Source organism: Chrysemys picta, chromosome 6 (assembly GCF_011386835.1).
Source record: "Chrysemys picta bellii isolate R12L10 chromosome 6, ASM1138683v2, whole genome shotgun sequence".
Lineage (NCBI taxonomy): Eukaryota > Metazoa > Chordata > Testudines > Emydidae > Chrysemys > Chrysemys picta.
The window spans coordinates 61,884,032-61,891,688 of NC_088796.1; positions in this window are offsets into that span (position 1 = coordinate 61,884,032).

Consider the following 7,657-nt stretch of genomic DNA (forward strand, 5'->3'; position numbering starts at 1 on the left):
CACATGTACATTTCTTGCAGATTAACTATTGAATAGCTGATATGTGCTACCATTAGTGAAACTTGATAAATCACAGTAAAAGAGAAAGAATGAATATAAAATACCATTAAATGCTATAAATTTACTAGCCAGAGACCAAATCTGGCTTGAAGTTACATGAGTGTAAATTCAGAGAGTGAAATTCTGGCTCCAGTTAAGTCCATGGCAAAATTCCCATTGACTTCAGTGGGATCAGGATTTCAGCCAAGATTTACTCCATTGACTTTATGGGAGTTACTGTGAGCTTACACAGATGTAACTGAAGAAAAAAATTGACCTTAAAGCGGGTTATTAGTCATATTGGTTGAGTAAGGTGAGGGCTTTCAGCAATTGAACCATATACATTGGTTTACCTCTTTAGCCCAGGGATTTCCTGACATCATCAACATTATTAGAGCAAGGTGAAAAACAGAATTTTATTTATTTTTGTTTTTCATTGAAATTCAATATTTTTATTTTGACATTTTTTTCAGCCAGTTCTGTTATTTATTTGTGTTACAGCAGTGCCTGGAAGTTGCCAATCAAGATTGGGATTCCACTATCCTGTTATACAAGTATACAAAAAGACAATCTGCCCAATTTTTTATTCAGTAGTTCTGACCTAAGGATGTGGTGGAGCCATTTTTTGTAGGACAGTGCTCACTGTTTGGCAGCTGTGAACCATGAGGAGTAAAACGCTTAAATGAGGTAGATTCCTAGATCTGTAGGAGTTAATATGAAGTAGTGATCAAAAAAATGAGGTGTGATCAACTAACCTATAGTAACACAAGCAGTAGCTACTATCCACAACAGTATAGCATTTGACTGCATGGCTATAGGTTAAGATAATAAGTATTACCTGGCCTGCTAAATTTTCCATTATATTGTCTTTGCCAGACAATTATGCTGTAGCACATTTAGACCCTGATTCAGCAAGTTACTTAAGCCTGTGCCTAACCAAGTATGTGAGTAGTCCCAGTGGCTTCCAGGAACCTACTCACCCTCCTTTAACCATGTATGTGCTTAAATACTCTCCTGAACTGGGTGCCTTATATATTAAAGCCCCTAGCCTGGGGGAGGGATAGCTCAGTGGTTTGAGCATTGGCCTGCTAAACCCAGGGTTGTAAGTTCAATCCTTGAGGGGGCCACTTGGGGATCTGGGGCAAATTAAGTACTTGGTCCTGCTAGTGAAGGCAGGGGGCTGGACTCGATGACTTTTCAAGGTCCCTTCCAGTTCTAGGAGATGGGATATCTCCGTTAATGACTTATGCGTGTGCTTTGATTTTGATACATGTTGATTTCAATGGGACTACTCACAAGTGCATAAAGTTAAGCTTGTGCCTATGGGCCCATGACTACATTCCTTATTCCAGAAAATCTCCCATTGACTTCAGTGGGAATTTTGTCATGGTAGGGACTGCAGACTTGGGCCCATCATGGAGGATGTAAATCAATACATGTTTTTATTGACAGTTAGGTGACCATTAAAATGAAAGAAATGGGATATGGAGAGGCTCTGAAGGCCTCACATACCCTAGTGCAGCATGGATCACTGTTCTAGGAGAGCTCCCTGCATGCTGTTACATATGGGACATTGGCTGAAGGTCAAGGGTTGGCAGAGAGTTAGAGTCACGATTACATGGCTCCACTGGGTGTGGCCTCCAAGGAGCAGAAGTGCAGTGACCTTAGAAATTATTGCAACCTCAGGACTGCAGTGAACTGTGGAGGGCTCCAGAAACGCTCCACTACTAGGGAAAGGAGATTGTTTTATCTCCCCCCCCCCCGTCCGAGAGGAGAATCTTGCCTGTGCACTGCTTTCCAAAATGCTTGTGTGAGGTTTCCCTACAGGGGAAGAGGAAGAGGGAGGGAATTGAAAAGCTTCTCCTCATTATTAGATGGATGAATATCACATAGACTTCAGGCATATGTGCATTCAAGCTGCGCAGATAGGAGGAAAGATTGTTGAATGGTTAGGGAACTAGCCTTGGACTTGGGAGACCTGGGTTTAATTCCTTGTTCTGCCACAGACTTCCTGAACATGACATTGGGAAAGTCACTTTAGTCTCTCTGTTCTTAAGTTTCCCAAATGGGGATGATAGGAGTGTTGTGAGGCAAAATATACTAAACCTATTGTGAGATGCTCAGATACAACAGTGAAGAGGAACCTAAGATAGACAGGTGTAAGTGAAGATGGAATTTTGGCTTCCTGATATCAAAAGGAAGGCTAAGCTGACTGCTTAAAAGTAAACCTGGGTTGGGATCAGTGGCATTACACCAAAACTGAATTTGCCCTCAGATTCCATCACAAACTGGTGTGCTCGCTCTCTGTTTGCTCCCCTGTGGTCTTTAAATGGTCAGCCAGACTTGATCTTTTTAACACTTTTTTTTTTTAAAGGACATTTTTAAAATATTTTTTAGTGTTGCAATTTTCAGTGTCTCCCAAATAGCTGAGCTAGATCGCTGTTTGATTTAGTTGCAAACTGACATTTAGGTCTGAAAAAAATAGGACACTCCAGTGACTTGAAATATCTCTCTGCTATGCTTAGTGATTACTGGAGTTCTTCAGATGCTTGTAAGTGCTTGACTCTGAAAAGCATAGGAGTTCTGGGGATGTACCATAGGTCAAGTTAAATGTACTGAGCTACTGCTTCAACTTTTTATCAGTTCTTTAGTTAAGTGATGAGGATCCTCTGGGCTTGACCATGGCAGAATGATCTAAAATTATGTGAGAGAGAGGATAATTTAAAATCCAAGGAGTTTCTCATTCCCAAAAATGTGGTTACAGTTACAGCGCCGCAGTATTTAAAAAGTCTGGGAACGATTAGAACTCAGATGGAATTTTATTTTCTTTACTTAAAACTGTTTTATCCCTACATCTATAATAATGATAAACAAACAGCGTTTGCTGTCTACTGTTTGCACTGTAGATACTGGAAGAATAAACATTACAATAGTAACACGCACCAATGCAGTTTATTAATAAACCAATGAGGAGACTAACACTTAAGGCCACAGGAAAAAATGTAAAGGAATGAGCAAATACAGATTCTGGGTTTTTTTTTTTTAAAGGAAGTACTGTGTAACTATCTGTTCATGTTTGGAACTAATACTGAATTATGCATGAATACCATATGCTATCTTAGCTATCCAACTTTATTTAGGTGTAGGACCTACAGTAAGTGTCATATTTGGTTTTTCTTTGTTAATATTATCTCAATTTTAAAATTAAAACACTGAAAGATAAGCTCATTGAGCTTAAATGACACAGCAAAATGACACAGCTCTACTGAAGTCAAGGCAGCTATGTTGATTTACACTACTGAGGGCCTGCCTGGACCACTTTTTCTTATTTTAATATAAATGAATACCTGTGGGGCTATCTTTAATAAATTGTAGTGTTGTGACATCAGTGATGCACACGTGAGGCACACCAAACCAAGCGGAGTTCTTCCAGCAGCCACACCTATAAAGGGAAGGCAATTTTAGGCCAGACCCTCAGCTCATGTAAATTATTATACCACTGAGGATGTGGCTCTTTAAGAAATAACTCCTAGCAGTGAGTATTAACTTATTACAAACCATCCAGTTCTTTTATGAGTTAATGTATATTACACCAGAAGACAAACTGCTTTCCTCTTCATTAGTCAGCCACAGTTGCCCATCGTTCCGAGATCTGCGCAAGATGACTCTGTTTTCTCTTCCAAGCACAGGAGGAAAACACTTGCATCAGATTCTCTGTAGAACTTGGAGAGCTGCATTTCCAACACAGCATTCCCATTCCTGAGTGGGTTTGGCAGTGACAGAATGTACGCAGGGTTGAGTCAGGGCCTCCTTCACTAGTGTAGGCCAAAAATTTGTAGGGGAGTGGATGAGACCAAATGTGACCCTAGCACTGTGAATCTGCAGGCCAAGGGGCAAAGATAGTCACTGGTTCTGGACTGCCCTTTGACCTTGCTCCTTCTTCCACTCCACCATGGCAATGCACTTAGCACACTGCTGGAACTCCTCAAAGGTTGACTCCAATGGGAACAGAGTTAGGCTCATTCTGAATGAATGGTCTTGAAAATCCCACCTGAAGAGATTAGCTAATTCTGCTGCAAGCACCATTGACAAATCCCTTTTAGGACTGCAGATGTGAGGCCACAGAGGAAGGGGATCATTCCAAGGAAAGTGGCTCTTACTCACCTCCTCCCCCAACCTAGCCACTACTTCATTTCCTCTGGTCGGTGAGCCATGTGAATATTTGCTGAGAGGCTTCCATAAAAGCAGAAGTGTGAGGCTCCCACCGGGGTTATGTAAGATTTGCAGATTCATTATTTAAGGTTTAAATGCAAGGGACCGCAAGGATGATTAAGGTCTCATTTAAAAATTCCCTGTGTGCCAACCCCTGTCTCCTTTGCCTGTCTTGTCTATTTAGATTGAAGATCTTTGGGGCAGCATCTGTCTCTTAGTATGGGTTTGTAAAATGCTTAGCACAGTGGGGCTCCAATCTTGATTGGGGCCTCTCATCACGCCTGTAACAGAAACTAATAATGATTGTCATATCCTTGCACATATTCATGTGTGACCCTTTTGCCAACATGAGCTGCAAGTGGCCAAAGGAAGGGAGCATATAGTTCACTCTTAGAAAAATAAGAATGCGTCAGAACATTAGGGATCCTGAACCCTGACTGGCTGCTGGGGGAGTAATGACTTCTAACACACTAGAAAGCAGACTAGGAAAAAAACGTAGTGCCCAGCGCACAGAGACAAATAAAACTGCTCTGGGTCAGTGGTAAAATGCATGAGGAAGGGGCAACTGGTATGCTGTGTGCGTGACAGCTGCACATACCTCATCAGATGCACCTGGCATCCCAGTTTCCAGTCACAGCAGCATCACAGCTGAAGGAATTTGAAACTGAGAAGATTCCAAGCAGCCGCTGCTGCTCTGAGATCATAGTGTAGAGGCTTGTCAATTTCCAGCCAGTTCAGCAATTGTGCTGTGATCGGGTACATCTGGTTTATGTGTGGGATGACACAAGTGGGAAAGGGAGGCCACAGAGACAGAGGAGTAGTTCAGAGGAAAAGAGAGAGAGAACTGCTGAAAGGAAGAGAGTAGGAAATAGACAGAGAAATCAAAGGACACTTGAGAAAGAAAGGCAAAAGGAGTCTGCAAGGAATGGAGAAAAGAAAAGAGAGAGGATAACAGAAAATGGGGTGAAATGGACACAATGAGAGAGAGACAGACAGGGACAGAAATGGAAGAAACGGTAAAGAAATGCAAAGCAAAAATTGAATGGAGACCATAACAAAAGAGAGGGGAAATATTTGGGAAAACAAGAATAAAATAGGGCCACTTCAATACTTTTTGAAATTTTGAAGAAAATAAAAATAAAAAATGAAATAATTCCCACAGAATTTTGATACTGTTTTTTTTCCAACCAGCTTTACTGCTTACATAATGTTTACAACAACAATGTGTCAAGTCTTATGAGTCTGTTTTCTTACCTACATATAGAACCACACCTGGTTACTTACCTGGAACTTTACCTATTAACCATAAAAAAAAAAAAAAAAACACAACCACAAAAACCCAAACGCCCTGATGTTGACATGAAAATAATGAGGCACGGGCACCATAACATGGTTAAATGCAGAAGCTACAACTTAATTTAAAACTTTAGCTGGTGTAGCCATCCCAAACTATCCAGCAGGGTTGTTCCAGTGCAGTTCTCAGTGTTCACTAATAGCCTCAGTGGACTACAAACCTGAGGAGGGATATGAAAGTCATGCCCCCTCTACACCCTCAGGACTGGCCAAGGAACCCTGACTGGAAGCCAGATTCCTACCCAACTCCCCTCTTTCATGCCAGAGGTAGGAGAGTTAAGGGATGCTACAAGTTGCATGAGATGCAGAGATGTTCCCCACCCTCATCATGCAGGGTCATGCCCAGGGCCAGTTTCCAGGCAGCCCATTGGGTTCAGGGACCTCAGTCAGACACTTTCTAATGCCCTAACCACAATGGAACCCACCACATTTGTGACCATTGTAATCCTCTAAAATCAGACCTCCTTGATTCCAGTTGGGAGGTGAAAAAAATCCAGGTGGGGGAAGGGTAAAGAGAAGACTAGCCCCTGTACACAGAAAGGAAAGAGGGCATATTGAACACTGCATCAATTGTTCCCCATCAAGATCACTTTCCACCAGCCCTGTCCAAAAGGGTAGTTCCACTACCTGCAGTGTGACCAAAGCCCCACCCGTTTAGCATAATAAAGCATTATTTTTAGGAAAAAAAATTGTATTTTACAGTTAAATTGTGCCTTTTTGCATTCTCCCCATCATTGTGTACTTATGAACAGTAAATTAAGCCTTGTAGTAAAGAAATGAGGCCACTGTATTTTGCTAAACTTTTTTTGGTTTTCATGTTGTAAAGAAACACTAGCAGATGAAGAGTCCAGTTTTATTTCTCTCTCTGAAGACGGCTAGTTTTCATGAGCCGTATGAGAGCAGAAATAATTAATGTACCTTTTATTCCTGACTTAAAAAAAAAAATCAAGTAAGAATTCAAGCTTCACACCCAATTAGTATAGCAGCTGGTGTTTTGCTCTGTAGGACACAGACAGGTGTATGTGTGAAAGTTTGGGGCTAGAGGTGTGTGACGCTGGCAGATACCAGCCGAGCACTGACAAATTCATTGCTGAAAACCAGTCTGTTTCACCTGTGTGTTAATATGGTTATAACAATGAAATGCTTGTAAGTTTGCATTAAGCTCCCTTATAGTATCTTTATCACATGCTATAAGGTAATTTTTAAGTTTTTGCTTTATGACTGTAAAAAATGTTTGCTCTGAAATTGTGAACCAGACAGGAGGGATGGACTTCTAATCATCAAGAAGGCCCATCAAAACTAAATAGGCCCATCAAAACTAAATGGGCAATGGTAGGCCATCACAATACTTGTTAATTTCCCCTTCACATCCAGAGGAGGCTATGTGCAAAAAGGCTTGTACAGTCAGCTTGAATTCTGGAAGAAGGAAATAAAAACAGCTGACAAGAAAATTTTTCTTCTCTCACTTTTGCTATTTGGACTCCCATGAGGCTGGAGCAGGGCTGCCCGGGGGGAGGGAGGGGTGCAAGTGGGGCAATTTGCCCCAGGCCCCACAGGGGCCCTGCGAGCCCTGGCCAAGAATCCCTTTCCTCACCCAATGGCGGTCCGGGTCTTCGATGGCACTTCGGCGGCAGGGGGGCCCTTCAGTCGCTCCGGGTCTTCAGCGGCATTTCAACAGCAAGTCCTTTAGTGCTGCTGAAGACACGACACGACTGAAGGACCCACCGAAGACAACTCAGAGTGCTGCCCGGTGAGTACAAGCACTCCCCCACTTTGCCCCAGACCCCTGAATCCTCTGGGCGGCCCTGGGCGGGAGCTATGAAACAGAAGCAGAGATCCCCAGGGTTTTCCTGAGTTAGCCCTAAAAGCCATTCAGAGCTGAGATTATTACAACTCTATTATCCCTAGAACCATAGACTGCAAGTCATTTGTGTGTATACGTTTTCTTGCTTTAACCTTGTAATAACTCATTTAGTTTTCCTAGTTAATAAATCTTTAGTTAGTTTATTACAGGATTGGCTACAGCATTGTCTCTGGTGAGAGATCTAAGGTA